Source organism: Perna viridis, chromosome 4 (assembly GCF_037379345.1).
Source record: "Perna viridis isolate PV_CMFRI_1.1 ecotype Kerala chromosome 4, ASM3737934v1, whole genome shotgun sequence".
NCBI lineage: Eukaryota > Metazoa > Mollusca > Bivalvia > Mytilida > Mytilidae > Perna > Perna viridis.
The window spans coordinates 39205669-39223529 of NC_142448.1; the positions used below are offsets into that span (position 1 = coordinate 39205669).

General features: G+C 31.2%; 1 protein-coding gene across 3 annotated transcripts in view; it reads left to right on the forward strand.

Annotated features, from left to right (window-relative positions):
- LOC148620026 (zinc finger MIZ domain-containing protein 1-like) overlaps positions 1-17861 on the forward strand; it is a 207526-nt gene that overhangs the window by 71676 nt on the left and 117989 nt on the right. Inside the window, exon 1 of one of the 3 annotated variants that reach the window (XM_088580540.1) lies at positions 2120-2211. The exons of the other annotated variants lie outside the window; for them this stretch is intronic. The gene's annotated coding sequence lies outside the window, so the exon portion shown is untranslated. Of the gene's footprint in view, positions 1-2119; positions 2212-17861 lie in introns of those variants that run through there. 3 annotated transcript variants of the gene reach the window in all.

Below are 17861 nucleotides of genomic sequence, written 5' to 3' on the forward strand. Positions count from 1 at the left end.
TATAACCAATAAATCAGCTCCTTTTAATGCTAATTTACCAGCCTCCCCCATGAAATATTCTAACCCCCAAGGGTTAATTGCTAGTCATTTAGTTATTAATCTATTAGAGATATGTCTCAGATGTGTTGACAAAAATTTCATTTTTACCACAAACAGAAATGATATTATTATTTACAGTCATATGTTCTGAATCAAAATACTTTGGAAAAATATATATATATATATTTGGAAAAATAACCCACTTTAGATGAAGCACATATGGTGAACATTAATTTTCTGTTTAAAAATAATTTTCTTGTTGATTGATTGTAATCTTGCAACTGTTACCTTGTAGAATTAATTACCTGTCTATGCATTGCGTAATGCCCCCAATTGATTCTGTCTCTTATGAAGGCAGATTTACGCCATAATTATGATATTAGAATATAGGTTTTTTTTTCAATTGCATCACATATCTTTAGTTCATATTTTTTATTTAACATCCAAACCCATTATCCTAACTGGGACAATTTTATTAAATGAGAATTGTTGTCTTTTGACATAATTAAAATCAAATTAATTCTTCATTAGTGATGACAAGAATTATGTAAAATGGAAGAAGATTAAAATGGAATTAATAAATAAGTTATACAGCATTTTGCTTCTTAAGCATCAGGCTTTATAATAATCAGGCAGTGGAAGAAACATGAAATATATAATACATGTATTTAGAACAGTGTACAACTGTTTGTTCCATCACAATCAAGGAAAGAAGAGCACTTTTGTCAAATGAGTTAGTATGTACATCAAGTGGATATTTCATGGGCAGATAACTCTATCCAAAACCTTAATATTTTAATAGAAAATTTCAAACAAATCAGTTATGCAGAGATGAACTAGCAGTTATTTCAAATAAAGGAGACTTTTTTTATCAAATTTACATTGTCAGATTTGTGAGTTTTTGAAATACATTTTTCAGATTTTTCCCTCAACACCTGATTCTTAGAAAGACTTGTATCTAAGTACCTGTCAATTAAAAGTCTGGTAGGTAATGCATTTAAACAATTTTTTTCAAAACTTTTTTTTGCTGAGATAGAATTGTTGATACATAATGTCATTGCAGACTTTTATTGCTGAAATGCATTCAACATACACTAAGGATACATGTAATGTCATTGCAAACTTCAAAATTGCCAAATTTTACACCCTCTAAAAACACCATATGGTACTATAGGACATGCCTTATTCTTAAACAGATCTGTACTGAAATAGAATCCGAAAGAGTAGTTCAAGTTTCATTTTGAAGAGTTGATGATATTTCAATATTTTTTTGTCACTCCAATGAGAGGAATATGTTGGTTTTTTTTTTTATTTATATGTAAAATGTTGACATTTATGGATTTCTATGTTTTTTCAAGTGTGGATTCTTACAAATGTGAAGAATTTTTGCAAGTTATGCAAGTAGTAGAAAATTATTTTTTTTGCCCAGATTTTATTGCATAAAGTAAATTGTTTGTAATGTATGAAATCAACATCTGCAGAAAAGCAATAGGGAATTTAAATTCTCAGATAAATGCACCTTCCCTCCCCAAATCCACCCCACCCATCCCCTTTTCTCTCCCTCATACCAAAGACATTCCAAAACATAAAGGAGGGAACAATCTTCAAAAGCTTAATTGAAGAAATTCCACCATATTTATGAAATTAGCATCAGCTTTAATTAATAGGGCATTCTAATAAATTGATATAACAGTCTCCCTCCCCCTTTTTTTCTTCCACATGTTGAAAAAAGTTATATAATAGAAAGTCAAGACTTGGTTGTTTAATTAGATAAATTCCTTGCTACTTATGAAATTAACTTCAGCTATATTCAAAAGAAGATCAAATGTGAAATCAACGATTAATAAAAGATCTAAAACCAATACATTTGTTTGTTCATAGCATTTCCTGTTTCTCCCCTATTCCATTGACAAAATTGTCCAGAAGTATTTAATTGGGTATAGGTTAAAAGAGAGTTGATAAGACAAGATAAAGATTCAGACTTCAACTACATTTGATTGATACAAGCTTTAGTGATAGCTTGCTGCTCATTACCGACACTTTGGGGGCCTGCAGATTAAATTACTTGCTGATATGACTTAGGATAAGGCAGGCTCACTCAATCACTTTTTTACATATCAACACAGGGATGTAATTAGATTGTTTTATTTACAAACAGAAGCTAATCTATCGGTAAGTAAAAAAATGATAATATTTATTATATTTAGAAGCATGTTAGTGGAATAATTCTTCATGTATCAATTGATTGGTCATACTAAGGTCTTAATGATGATCATTGGTGAATGCCATTGTGATATGGGTTTAAATGTGTGCGACATAGAATCAGAATATTGGAAAAAGGCTGTTGATCTTGTTAGTGATTATAAAGCAGTTGTATTTCCGCTATTGTCATTAAACCTTTGTTGTTCCGAAGACTTCAGAAATCATTAACCGAGGAAAAACCGTCAGGCAGTGGAGAAGCTCATTTAAATATTGCTATTAGTCGCAGTTAATTTAAATAAATATCCTACTGTATCATATGCACGTGTAATCTCTCAATGTGTTGTTAATTTTGCCAGAATGTTTGTCTTTTATGTAATAGAAATACTGGTAATATGTATATAATTGATATATTTTGATGTGTGTAACATTGTAAGTGGTTTTGGTAGATTGACATCTAATGTTTAACGAAGATTTATAGTGTTGTAGCATTTATTATGCTTCAGTCTTTATGATGTAAAAATATTTTATGTAGAATGAAAAATTTATTGACTATAATTGATTTATACATTTGTATGCCTAAAGTCAATGTACTTTTTTTTTTTTTCTGGCTGGGTTGTACTCAGTTATAGTACTGTAAAAGTATTATTGTCCGTGGGGTACCAATTTTCATGGTTTTTGTGGGTAAGCCAAACCACGTAATTTGGTTCCCAATGAAAGGGAGATTCCCTTTGATGTGTTTACTGATTACCTCAAAACCACGAATTTGTGTTTCTTCCCTAGTCCACATAAATTGGTATCCACCAATAAAAGTACTCTCACAGTATGGTGAATGTTGGTTCCGCACGACAGTGGCGGGCAGGTGGGGAAAATATTTTTCACAGCATCTATATATTAGCTACACAATTTCTGTATGGGGTTCCAAATCCTAGGATGGAATTTCGAATTTGTTTCATTTTTACTTCCTGTTTACTGACTTTACGACAACCTGGCCATTTCCGTCTGACCCTTTTTTTCATGTAACACAATTTTTTCTAGGGTGGCTGTCATTGCGTTCCTATCTTTTGTGTCCTGAGTTATGAAACTTAAAACATCCAAAATGGACATATGCATATGATTTACTAGAGCAGAGCTATATTTTTTTTTTTATAAAGGAAGGGTATGAATGTTATTTCATCCAAATTCCTTAAGGCTTGTGTGGTACTTTTTCAGGCAACTTTTCCCTCATGTACGAAAAAAAAACGTCATTTCCTCTTAGAGAACTCTGTTACCACCAAAGTCAAAGAGGGTCCACCTTATTGCTACTTTTGTTAGTGAGGATTGTCCACTTCATTGAACACCTAGTGAGGATGTACCAACTCATTGACACCAACATAAATAAAGAAGGTCCACCTTCTTGATACCCTCATTAAGTGAGGATGTACCAACTCATTGACACCAACATTAATAAAGAAGGTCCACCTTATTGATACCCTCATTAAGTGAGGATGCACCAACTCATTGACACCAACATTGATAAAGAGAGTCCCCTCATTGATACCCTCAATGGTTACATTATAGCCCTGAAAGCTTTCAGACAAGATATCCTCTGGGTTATGAACATCAGTTAAATTCATCACTCTTTTGTTTTCCTTAACAAACCATGCATTTCAACGGGTGAAACAAGGACTGTGCCAATTAGCATGATAAATTGTCTCTATTCCACACATGAACCAATTAAAGCAAGAAGAAAATGATTACAAAAGATGAAAAATAGTTTAAAATCATGAATACGCTGATTCAGTGTCTAACAATTTGACAAAAATCATCTAAGTGGAAAAAAGCTCACAAACTGGAGTAATGATTTAACAAACAATTTTCAACCCTAACAAACATATTATTGTGTAGTGTTGACTTAATCTAATGAATACACAGATTAAATGACCTCTAACTGCTTGATTGTGACAGAGTGTCGAGATAATTACGAGATAATCATTTCTTTAGCTGTAGCACTCTACGGTTATGTTGAAATAAGCACCAGCGGTATCTTGCTTTTATCTGTTTTCATTTTCCACCTCCTTGATGTAAAATGTTTTGGCTTTTCAGGTATGTAAGAGTTTATTTTCCAATCAAGGATAAAGTGATAATGTTTTGGTTGTAAAAACAAACTTTGGTGATAAAAGACTAATAAAACCACTAGTCATGATAAAATTTAAAATTTTAATTCTCAATAAATTTCTCTTCATAGAATTGATCGACCTGTATTATTTTGAAATTAAAAAAAAACGAAAATACTGGAATACTGGAAAATTGCAGGCACCAGTCACTCTGCTTTGGTTATTTAAAAAAAAAATGTCCTCCCCTAACTGATATGTAGCTGTGAGATGAAAAAGACATTTTTTTTAGAGAACTTAGTTTTGTAAAACTTTTTGATTTGGTTCAATTTATGATATAACCCCACATTGTTGGATTCTGGGGGCCTAAGACCACTTATGCTGGAACAACTTGGTTAATAATACAGAAAATCACTGGAGTAGTCCTCTTCCCCTCTATTTTGTATGTCTTGATCCCGCACTGCTACACAAGCTGTTTCCCCATATAAAATTATCACACACCCCTGCACACACTGTTTTGGGGTACATAGGAATCACCCTGTCTATAAGTCTGTCTGTCTGTCTGTCCACATTTTTGTATGCAAAGCCCCTTTTAAACCACTCAAGAGATTTTAGTGAAATTTTAGTGAAGTTTTGATATCGTAGAGGTGCATAAAGGAATATAGTTACAGTCAGAGGACTTCACCAAAGGGAGGTAATCCAAATAAAAAGTTTTACATGTTCAAACCTTGAAGCGTAACTCCTAAACCACTCAAGGGATTTTGATGAAATTTTATAGGAATGTTTGGTATTGTATATAGATGCACATGAAGGAATATTATTACTGTTGGATGATGCCATAAGATGATAATCCAACAAGCATTTCACACTGAAATGAATTTGAAGTGGGAGGTAAAATTTCTCTTTGTAAGCTTGCTCAAAGTTTTTCTAGTTAAAATTTTGTTTTCCCTAAAATACAGGGTTTCTTAGCCACATTTGCTTCTCAGTAACAAAGGTAGGTCCACTTTTCTTTAAACTGTAGAAAACTGTCTAAATTTATTATACCCCATGTAACGAAGTTGTGAAGGATATAATCTTTTTGACCAGTCCGTCCGTCAGTCCATCTTCGGTTTTCCAGACTTTTTTTTTTTAACGCTTACAGATATTTACATGATTTTTGGTATATGAGTTCACCATGATAGGTTACAGGTCAAGTTTAACTTTAGTTCTGCTCTGATGATTTTTACCGAAATAACGGGCCTTGAATTTAGCAAAATAACAGTTTTCCAGATTTTGTTTTTCTAAACGCTTGCAGATATTGACATGATTTTTTGTATATAAGTTCACCATGATAAGTTACAGGTCAAGATTAATTTTTGTTTTGCTCTGATGATTTTTACGGAAACTTGAATTTAGCAAAATTCACAGAAATAACAGTTTTCCAGATTTTTTTTCTAAACACTTGCAGATATTGACATGATTTTTAGTATATAAGATCACCATGATAAGTTACAGGTCAAGTTTATGTTACGTTCCACTACAATGATATTTACTTTGGATTAACTAAAATTCAAAGAAATTACAGTCTAAAGCCTGAAAAAGACTCTCTTATTCCTATTTTTATTGGGGTCCTTCTACATATATTTCTCTTACGAACAAATTTACTTGAGTATTCAACATTGGGATGTGTGGGGTATGTGAGCGTGCTCACAAAGGTTTTTTAATTGAACCTGCAATACCATGGATAAAAAATCATTTTTTTTAATACAGTGATGTTTTTTCCTGGATGTAAGTAACTGTTATCTCCAAAACAATTCAGACAAGAAAGGAAGGCTTAAATCTTCCTATTTATTATTTTATTAATTTTTTTTATAAGAGTGATTTCCCTTGGATCATATTTTGATAGTAATTGAGAATGCTATTTTAATACAATAAATGCCCCAGTTTCATAAAAAAAAAAGTTTCAAATTGAAATTTTCTGCAAACCTGAGAGTTTTTCATCTTCTAGCTGTCAGGTTGGTTAGAAATTAAGTTGAAGAAAGATTTAAAAAAAAACTCAATTAAGAACATTTCATTTTTTAATGTCTTTTTTTGACAGAATTTTTAGATAATTGTGCAATATTTATTTTCCACTCAGGCAGCATTCTTAAGTAACTCTAACATGAATATCACATATATCTGGATATATCAGTTCCATTTTTTTTTCACTTTAACTATATTATGGGTTGTTTGGCATAATTTGGCATAAATAGCTTGTAAGTAGGATTTGAATGACACCTACTTGCCAATTACATGGGTATTTAAGTATCGGTCTCTATAGAATCAGGCAGGGGTGGATTTTTTGCAGTTTTATTTCACTACAGGTTTGTGCTAATAATAATCAGATTTCTCATAAATGTTAAATGAGTATAGTTTTATTGAAATAGTCTGCAAATTATTATGTCAAGTGTAGATAACTGAAAATTAGAAAATTTGGTTAAAAAAATGTTTTTTTTTTTAATTTGATAAAAAGAGTCTAAATTAGTCATTATTGGTACAGAGGACTGCTATGAATGTATATATATACCATTAAATCAGTTTTTTTTGGTTTTTTTTTTTTTTGCATCCATATTTCAGATATTTCAAATTTTGCCATATTCTTACAATAAGGTTTTCTTAAGTTTTCAAAATTTTTAATTTTGATACTATTCTTAGTGTTTTTCTTTTTTTTTTTTTGTCTATTTTCATTCCCATCTCCTAATTTACCTTAAGCAGTGTTTGCAGTGTTCAGGTTTCTATTTGTGATGTATCTACTATCTTAATGACTGTTTAATACAGACAACAAACAAACAAAAAATTTTTTCTTATAATTTACAATACCACTTTTTTTACATGAACCTACATACCAATAGCCTCAAGAATCCCTTTATAAACTATCTTCAACAAATCAATGTACAGAATATAGAATATTTCATGTAAATGTCATCCCTATAATGATATAGGTAAACAGTATGCCATCCAAACTATCACTTTAGATGATGGCCTCAAAGATTCTCAGCAGAAATTGATGTTCATGATATAAATATTTGGTTTTTTTTTTTTGGATTGATATTTCAGAATGAAGCTTGCATTTATGTAATATTCATAGAAATGAGTTTTTATACCATTTGCTGAAAGAGTATATTGAATCTATAATCATGCTTTCGGAGAAGGCTTTTTTTATACATCAGCAGGAGTTTACATCATTTATCAGTTATTTTTGGTTTTGTTTTTTTTTTTTTTACAATAAAACATGTCGTAGCTGAATTTCCAAGTAATGAAGAATCTGTCTAAACCATGTTTTTATCTTCTTTATATCAGGTCAAATGTATTTGAACAAGGTTAATCTTAAGGAGGTAGACCTAGGGTAGAGGACATAACTCTTGAAATCAATGATATGTTTGTATCATATTCAATTGCACCAAAGCATTTCAAGCTTTCTGTGTCTGGTCTATGTCCCTGGATTGCATTCTTTTGATTACCGCTATAACCTTGGTTCCCTTGATTACTCTTCCATTGAAACAGAATGAAATCAGTCCAAGTCACTTTGATGCTTACAAGAGATTGATGTAAAATAGTAAGTACAAACTTTCCAATGATTTGTAAGAGTTGTGTCCCTTACCCTAGGTCTACCTCCTTAAAACCGAACAAATTTTACAGTAAAAAATTCATTCAGTTCAGCCATGTTTCACTGTATTGAAATAAAAAAAAATAATAACAATAATAAAAATAAAAAATCCCATAATCAGATAATTAGGTGCCAATTTCACTGAAAGTCCTAAGCCTTAAGTTGATTGTTAGTAATGACATCACAACGAAAAATAGCATTGTGACATCAAATTTTATGATCAATTTTACACTTACATTTTTATGTGAAATTGACCCAAAAGGCAAGTAACTAAAAAAAGGCATGTTCTCTTTTTTGTTACTCTTATTCTGTTTCTGTGTGTGTGTTTTTTGTTTGTTTTTTTTTTTTGGTGATATTTCTATATTTCTGTTGTCCTGCAAACAAAGGGGTAAGAATGCTGTTTATTTGTCTGTCAGTCTGTCAAGCCTTAAATTTTGTTTTGTGCTTAAGTTTTTTTTTCCCACTGAAGAAAGAGTCTTATCATCGTGGAAATTAAATCAACCTTAGCTCTACATTTACAGTCAGACAGTGCCATCTTTTCAGGAGTTCAAATTAGCACTTGTTCAAGGTTAGGGAGCCTCAATTTCAAAAACAGGGCCTTTGAGATATCATTTACAGGTACCTGTTAACCTTTGGAACTGTTCATTTGGAAGATTCTACCCAATTGACACTGTCTCATTTTGGAGGTTTTTATGTAAAAGCAATTTTTGTATTAAAATTCAATTATTTTTCACAGAAAATATAGTAGTTACAACTAAAAAAAACTCTACCATTCTTACACTTTTTATGTTAGAGATTCCAAATTTTTCATTAATTTTTTGGAATCTCCCCCTAATGTTGAAGAGATCAGAGGTATGTTATGGCACGTCTCCCCTTCTGTTTTTTTAAAATTCAATTTTCTTGTCTTTGTTGTATCATTTGATGTGGATCTAAGTATAATTAGGTATTTTCTCTGTTGTTTCTGATCAAGCTTTTTAAATCTTACTAAACCATTGTCATAATGATTACTTTCACTCTCTTATTTATTGAAACCAATATTAAAATATGTTAGAATAAAAATCAATGAATTTATTAACAAGAGTTTTCAGATCCAGACGATAGCTCAAGTTAATTCTATGACACAGCACTTTATGTAACTTATATAGGTTACGACATTAAAAATTTAAACTTTGATGATATCCCATCGTCATGGTACCATTTGCAGAAGCATGATTAACAAGAAAGTAATTGAAACCGTAAAAAAAAATCATTTTTTTCAGTCATAGCCAATATTCCAGGACACTTCTTGTCTGAATGACAGCAGAGCCCTGAAACTGAAATTTTCATCAAATCTTTTTTTTTCAAGCGATGTGATTGGTCAAAATTTGAGTTAAGAAAGAATTTAAGAATAACTTTATATCAGATTTTTTTTTAAGAAATAAGGCCTGGCCCCAGCACCACAGAACTTGAAAAATTACTTAAGTTTGAGAAAATTCTTAACTGTGATGTCATCAGTTTGAAAGATGTTGATTGGAGTTACCATGGTAGTTAAGCATATGCTCAGACTTAGGATTTTTTTACTATTGTGGCATGGGAGCCTGGAATTTTTAATTTTTCCTCAAATCTTTGATTTTAAAGAAACAGATTGTTTCCGAATTTGAGTTGGGAAGGACTTGAGGAAATCTCAATTTAGGATATTTTTGTTAGTTACTTGACCCTGTCAATTTGAACTTTGGGACAGTGTCTGTTTAGAAAGGATTTTATGGAATAGAGAGGTTGAAGATAAAATGTGAGTATGTGTCCAACAAAAAAGAGCTAGAAGATTTGAAACAAAGGGTAATAAAAAAGAACTATAAAAAATTGTAATATCAAGGTTAAAACTGGGAAGTTGAAAACCACCCCAATGGTCCTGAATTGGTACAGGTATTTCTGATTCAAATGGTGGGTTTAAGTAGGTCTTTATCATCAAATACTCTTGTGTCAGATAAAACAAGTTCCATTACCTTTGAAGGGTTTTATGATTAGAAAGAGTTATCTCCCTTTTAATTTGATACCTTTATTAAGAAACTTATGATATATATTGGTTTGAGGATTCTAAAAAATATCCATGTCTTCATCTGATTATTTTTATTTATTTTTGTATAGAAATTTGATCTTCCTGGAACTCAATTCTAAATATTAACTTTCCCTTGTCAGAAATGAATCATGTCTACAAAGGCTTTTCATGTCATACTGTTATAATCTATTATAAAAATCTTTGTTCATTATTCACTCAGAGTTTGTTAAACACTCGCCGCCTTTGTAAAATTTACTTTTTAATAGTTTCTATTGTTAATTTGACAGAAAATTTCCTCTTTGGCAAAAGATTTTAAGACTTCGTTAAAGTTTTTAAATATATATATGATAAATAATGTTTCTTAATTCTAATAAAGTTTTTACATATTTTTATAACAAAGAATGTTCAGTCCTTTGGAAATATCTGTCTGTTGATGGAATACAATTCAAGTTAAAAAGTGTGAGTAGTTTCTGCCGTTAATATTTTGTAAAAAGTGTATAAAGCCACTAAAACCAATTCTTGCCAAAATTTGTATAAATCAACCCCTTATTAGACAAAAAACCTGTCTGAAACAACCCCTGGGTTAACAAAACATATATTAATTGAACCCTATGTGTACTATTTATATATAGGGCAAATTAAACAAAATTACCTTTCTAAACAAAACAAGTAAAACCAATTACATGTTTTAACTTAATATCAAGTAAATCATGAACCTGTCTAAACCAAATCAATCACCTGTCTAAATAGAGCATTGAGTTAACCAATTACCCATTTAAACCAATTACCTGTCTAAATCAAACATTAAGTAAACAAATTACCTGTCTAAACCAACCATGAAGTAAACAAATTACCTGTCTAAATCAAACATTAAGTAAACAAATTACCTGTCTAAACCAACCATGAAGTAAACAAATTACCTGTCTAAACCAAACCAATTACCTGTCTAAATCAAACATTAAGTAAACCAATTTCCCATCTTAACCAATCCAATTACCTGTCTAAACTAAACCTGAAGTAAACCCAATTATCTGTCTAAACCAACCATGAAGTAAACAAATTACCTGTCTAAACCAAACAAATTACTTGTTCAAACCAATCAACACATAAACCAGTTACCTGTCTAAACTGGAAGACCAATAACTTTTCTAAATCAACACTTTGTAAAGCACACTTCTCTTGGTTAGAAATCTATCTATCTGTATAAAGCCTATGATAAAGAAGATTTGAGACACGATGATTATATTTTTTTTTAAATATATAATTCATCAGTGAACCCAATATGTTGGGGGATTGTGATAATATCCCTCCCACATACCATTAAATGCCTTTGCAATTAATTGATCAGATGCTTTGAAAATAATACTTGTTATGATCAGGTGAATAATTAAAACTTTTTCATGCACTGCATTGTGTTTTTCCAGTACATGTGAATACATTGACCAATATTTATTGCTGATGGTAAAAGTAGATCACTTTTTTTCTATGAGAGATAATTTGTCTGTCTGTCTGGTTGTGATAAAGTTGTGCTTTCTTTAGTCTTTTGTTATTTTATTCCCATCAGAACCAGATTAAAATCCCTGTAACAAAACTTCATCATAATTCAGCACAACAAGCCCCTGTTTTCCCTTCAATATGAAATTTGTGATAATTATAAAATCAAATAAATCAAAATACTTTAACAAATTATTATTTTGCCCTGAAAATTTAATCAAATGAAAATATTCATGGTTTTTGATATTCACTGCTTTGAATATGAAGAGAAGTTTGATTGCATGAGTAACGACCTTAGACCTTTTGGTTAACTATTACAAGTAATGTTATCCACTTCCAAAAGAGCAAAACTTGCCATCCTTGTACATAATATAAGATAGGAAGATCCTATAGTCATTTAAAATATTAAATTTTGATCCAAATCAATTTGAGGGTTTCACATAGCAAAACATGGACATGGTCATTTGTGAATATGGGGACATGGGGGACACATTTTTATCTGTAACTCATCCTATACCACTGAATGGAATTAAATGAAACTCTCACAGAATCTTTATTTCATGTTCCAGTTATGCACCTCCTATTTTGGATTTTCATCCTAATCAATATGGAGGTCAGGAGGTTCATGTTATTAAATGAAGAAGTGGGAGGTATCAAGTTAGTGAGCCTTGCTCACAGTTTTTAGCTCACCTAGCCAAAGGCCATGTGAGCTATTGCCATTGCTTGCTGTCCGTCGTCATCGTCGTCTGTCGTCGTCGTCGTCATCATTAACAATTATACAAAACTCTTCTCCTCTGAAACTACTTGACTAATTAGAACCAAACTTGGTATGAACGTTCCTTGGGGTATCCTGCATAGAACTGGTGTGGGGATTTTTGATTCATCGAAAAACGTGGTGGCTATTACTAAAAATAGAAGATAGGTGTCAGACAGTAGTTTTTCACATATATCTCCTTAACCGTTAGGTTTAGCAGAATTCTGTGTAAAAGTGTTCAGCAAGAAGAGATCTGTCTCTGGTTAAATTTTTGATTTAATCTGTTAAGCCATGTTGGAGTTATTGCCCTTTTTCAATGATTTTTGCTATTTTTAATATTATTTTTTTTAAAAATCTTCTCCTCTGACACTACTTGACCAATTGAAACCAAACCTGGTATGAATGTTTCTAAGGGTATACTGCATAGAACTGATGTGGGGATTTTTGATTCCTTGAAAAATATGGCCACCGTTACTGAAAATAGAACATAGGGGTCAGACAGTAGTTTTTCACTTGTATCTCCAAAACCGGTTTATCCAAATTCTTTCAGTAACTGAAATGATTCATATTATTAGGACTACAAAAGTCTTTCGACTCCTTGTAAGAGTTATTGCCCTTGAAAGGGGAAAAATGACTTTTTTTTCATAGTTTTCAGTCAATATCTTGAAAACTGTGAAAGATTAAAAGAAACTTAGTTGTTGAAAATATCTTGTGATAAGTCCTACCAAAGACTTCTTGAGTCAAAATTGTTGGACAACTTCTTGTTTAATTTATTGCCTTTGAAAGGCAAAATTCAACAAGGTGAGCAATTCAGGCTCCTGGAAGCCTCTTGTTCTAGTTTTGTAAACTTCTATAACATTAAATTATACAACAAATTAAAATCTATGTGGGATGGTTTAACAAGATAATAAGACACATAACAGCTACACACAGATGAATTTTTAACCTTTTATTGTGAGTATACCACCTTGTAAACGTAGCTATTGTCAAATCGACTTATTATGGTAATAAGTTGTCGCGAGCATGTCACGCTACTGATAGAAATTTTAAGAGTTACAAAACAACATTAGAATTTATGTTCTATGTCTAATTAGTTATTTTGTCTGACACTGAAACACTTGTAGTAATTAATTTATGGACATGTATCCTTAGGAGTTGATGAATACGTTTTAAACAAGAAATGTGAATTGTAAATACATTGTTTATATAAGACAAGATTGGTAATGTGATTTATTCAGTATCATGCATGTTTAAAACAATTATTGAGGTCTCGATAGGGCTTTTATTTACTAAACTGGTCCATTAGCTTTAGAGATGGCTGATTAATTTCTTGTCTTCTTCTGTAGGCTCAGCCAAAATGTAATAGAGCTCTTTTTAATTCAGTACAAAAAGGTCGAAGCAATTCAAATGTTTATTATCAAGCTCTATTAGAATCTGCAAATTTGTCATCAAGATTTTTTTGTCCTGGAATGACATCCGTACCTGTTAAACCTCTTACAAAAGGGGGAGACTCCTGCAAAATTATTGAAAAATTTTAAATCTCCCTCATAAAAATGTCAGATTGTATAGGAGGAGTAGCAGATAAGAGGTTGGTACCCCCCATATTCACATATGACAAAGTCCATGTTTGTCATGTGAAACCCTGATATTGATTTGGATCAAAATTTAACATAGGAGTTGCACAATGTGAACATGTAATAAAGATTCTGTGACAGTTTCGTTCAATTCCATTCAGTGGTATAGGAGGAATAGCGGATAAGAGGATAAGTGATTGGTAATCCTCAGCTTATTGGAAGGAAGGATGGACACCCTTATCATTACATTCCACATTCCCCACCCAAACCCCTCATCCCCCCCCCCTAAACCCCCACCCCGACCCCCACTTTGCAAGTAAATAGCTTTCCATGCAATGTCCACATGTTTGAGGAATAACCTTACCCATGTTTCATGGAAACAAACTATAGTTTGTCATGAACAAAAACTTAGAAGTGATGATTCCTATTTTGTCAGTACATCTTTTTAATGTAGTAGATAATTTGATACATGGGGACAGCTCACCACTACTTGAGTTGTACTATGTATGACATATTTTCCTCTGTTGCTCTGCAACTACGAAAGCATGTTTCAACGGCAACTGAAGACAAACAAAGGGGTCACACCATATCTGGTAAAATCAATGCGATCGCTTTTATCTTTTTCATGGTTTTCTCTAACTTAGATGTAACTATAATCAAACCCTCGTGATTTACTTGATATCTATTGTAATGTAACTGTAATAAATAAAATTGTCGTACTAATATATTTGTAAGTCACAAAAATCGGGACAAGTAGATTTACATGTATTACTGGCAGAGGTAGGCTTAGTCATCATTTTGTCTTCAAATTTTTTTTTTTTTTTAATTGAAGTTTTGTGTTTTTTAATTTTTTAAATATTTTCTTGTCAAGTTGAGTTGATTGAAAATATATTTTGATTTTTATAATATTAAATATCTCAAAAGTTAAGATCATAGTAAATTTGAATTTTGATATTAAGGTGGGTTGATTAAGGGCATTTTGTTTTACTTTCAGCTTTATTTTTTTTTTCATTTAAAGGACCAAAAAGATTTTTATTATTAAAAATTCTATGAATCTATGCTTAATTTATAATGGGTGTTTTAAAATTACTGTGAAATCTAAGTCTAAACCAAACCCTGAATAATCCAAAACCTGTCTAAACCAACTGTTTTTAAAGTTCTTTTATATCATTTTAAATATATTTTGATACTTGATAAAACTGCTGTGAAAGTACTATAGATTATGTGGAACCAATTTTCATAGTTTTCATGGGTAAGTAAAACCAAGAAACTTGGTAACCAACGAAAAGGAGATTTCATTGATGTGTATACTGAAAACCTAAAAACTACAAATGCAGGAATTCATGAACTTATGTTTCTTCCCTAATCCACGAAAATTAGTATCCATGAATTAAAGAACTTTCACAGTAAAACCCTGTCTAAAGTTGACAAAGTATAATGTCAAAAGGGGTTTTGTTTACACAGGTTTCGCTGTCTTACCATTATTTTTTTTCTTTTTCATTTTTCCGAGTTGCTCATTTGCTTTTATTACTTTGTATGTATGATTTTAGTTACTTTATGTTCTTTGTTGTGTATGTCTGTTTTCCATGTCTGGTCTTTATCCCTGGATTACATTTTTTTTATTTAACCTTGGTTCCCTTGATTACTCTTTCAACTTCTTTGCATTTATAGTAAAATAGATAAAAATATTTGATATTTTAACATTTTTGTCTGAATCTTCTTGTCAAATGGTAAATTATTGTTTATCGTTGAAGGATTTATCATCAAAAGTTCTTCATTCAAAGCCTGAAGCTAGTTTCAGGGTAAAACAATGGAGCGTTTCAACTTTGATGAATGACCTTTTGATAATTTTCATTTTCCCCATAAGCTTAATTTTGGGTGATCAACTTTTGGTTTGTGAACTTTTTGTTCCATAGTACCCTATATTTATTCAAAAGAAAAATTATAACACCATGAAAAAAAAAAACAAAGATACATTGATTCATCATAGGCCAAAAAAAAAGTATCTGTTTCCTGCTACCCTACATACCCTATTTTGTGTACTTCCCCTTAACAGTAAATGACCACTTTGGCTCAAGCATTGTTAAATTCCAGATTGTTTAATGTAAATGTTTTTGAAAAAAAAAAAAAAAACATATTTATATGTAACATTAGTCCTTTTTGTATTTGAACTGTATTTTGGAGAAAATCCTACATTCATCTCTCACTTAAGAACAATATTTCTTTCTAAGTGTCAATTTTATATACAATCTACATGATTTTTATTCTAAATAAGTTTTGTTTTTGAAAGAAAGATAGCCGACGCAGTAAAATTTTGTTCTTTTTACTTATGATTTTCTACATTTCATTCAGGAAATAACACATGGCATGCAATTTCAATTTTTGATAGGTTTTTCAAATGCTAATTGGCCAATCAGGAAACAGAATTGCAATCAAGTGACTTGCATTTCCACGGAAGAGCGTCTTTAAGGTCAAAGGGTAAAAAGTGAAACTATACTGACAATGTTGGAAAAATGCAACATCCAAATGATAAACTAAGGCTGGTTTGTGATCTGTAACTGTTTTTGAAAAAGAAACAAAAAGTGAATTTAGTGGCTTGTGACATGCACAAAGCACTTCATCCCTGATATTCATAAAGACTTCTTGTTCAGATTCATCATATGGTTTAGACTACTTTTGTGACTTTACTTCATATTTGTTAATTTTTCAACTCGATCAATACACAGTAATTAATATAATGTCTTTTTCCATTTTGATGTCACTGTTGATTTTGGCTGCCGTAAATCTTTATAGTTGAATATTTGGTAACAAACACATGAAAGCATGATGCAATTGATATTTTTTAAATCTCCATGTCAGAGTTTTGTCAATTTCATAAAATCAATTTTTTTAGATTACATGATAATTTCAATACCTGTAATATCAAAAGGACCAAGAACTAAAGATCATTTAATGAGATAACATTTGTAAAGTTTGACTGTCAAATCTGACAAAATTAATACCCTTTTGGTATTCGGTAAAAGACGGGCGGGGTCATAGGCTATTTATGATATGGTTGTCCAAGTTCTAAGGTAACATTTAAGTGATCTTAATTTACCGATTTTTGAATATTTTAGATGTCATCAATGTCAACGCTTTTAGTCATTGACAAATATCAGTGCCGTTTCTTCTCCCTTTTTTTTTCATGCTTGGGAAGATTTGAAAAGGCACGAGTTCTTTAACCATCGAAAATCTATATAAAAGTTATAACTATGTTTACTATCTGATCGTGAATAACTTGTTTAAAATCATCCTGATAGGGTATCTATTAGTGAGTTTATTGGAAGGTCTTTTCACTGGTTAACTGGTAAATGAAGATATCATTGGAATCAAAAAAACATTTTACATGCATCATTCAAAATGGAGTCAAGTGATACACATTGTACCATTTGTACATTGATTTGAATGCCAACATTCAAGGGCAAAGGAAGTCCTTCAGAGAAAATATAGGTACAGAAAAAGTAGAAAGTAAACAATCTGTATTACAGCGCTTGCAGTGAAAGTGTTCAGGAGACAGTATCTTTAATTAAATGGCAATCACCTGTTGAACTGCCTTAAAAAGTTAACTGGTCAATTGAGAAGCTAATATGTGTCTGATACATGTAAAAGGTTTAAATAATTTTCTCAAATATCAGATTAACTACCTAAAGCAATTCATTAAAGCAATTCATTCAATCATGGTATCCCTTGAACATCTACATTGTATTCCCTGTAAACAGGATATGACACTTAAGATTGTCCTGTTGTTAAGGAAAAGTAAATCTTGTACTTGCCCAAAGGATACTCTCCTTAAAAAAATTTACCATTCTTTTAACTCAGTAGAGCTGTGTTCAAGAACTTTCTCTGTTTTTCATTCTCAGTGATGCCATACATTCTAAGTAACACTATGAAATTTAAATTCAGACACATTTATTGCTAATTTACACAATTATTTTTTTTTTTTGGGGTGGGGGGTGAAGGAGGGGAGTGAAATAACTGTCTATTTGCCCAACAAAAGAAGTATAATAAA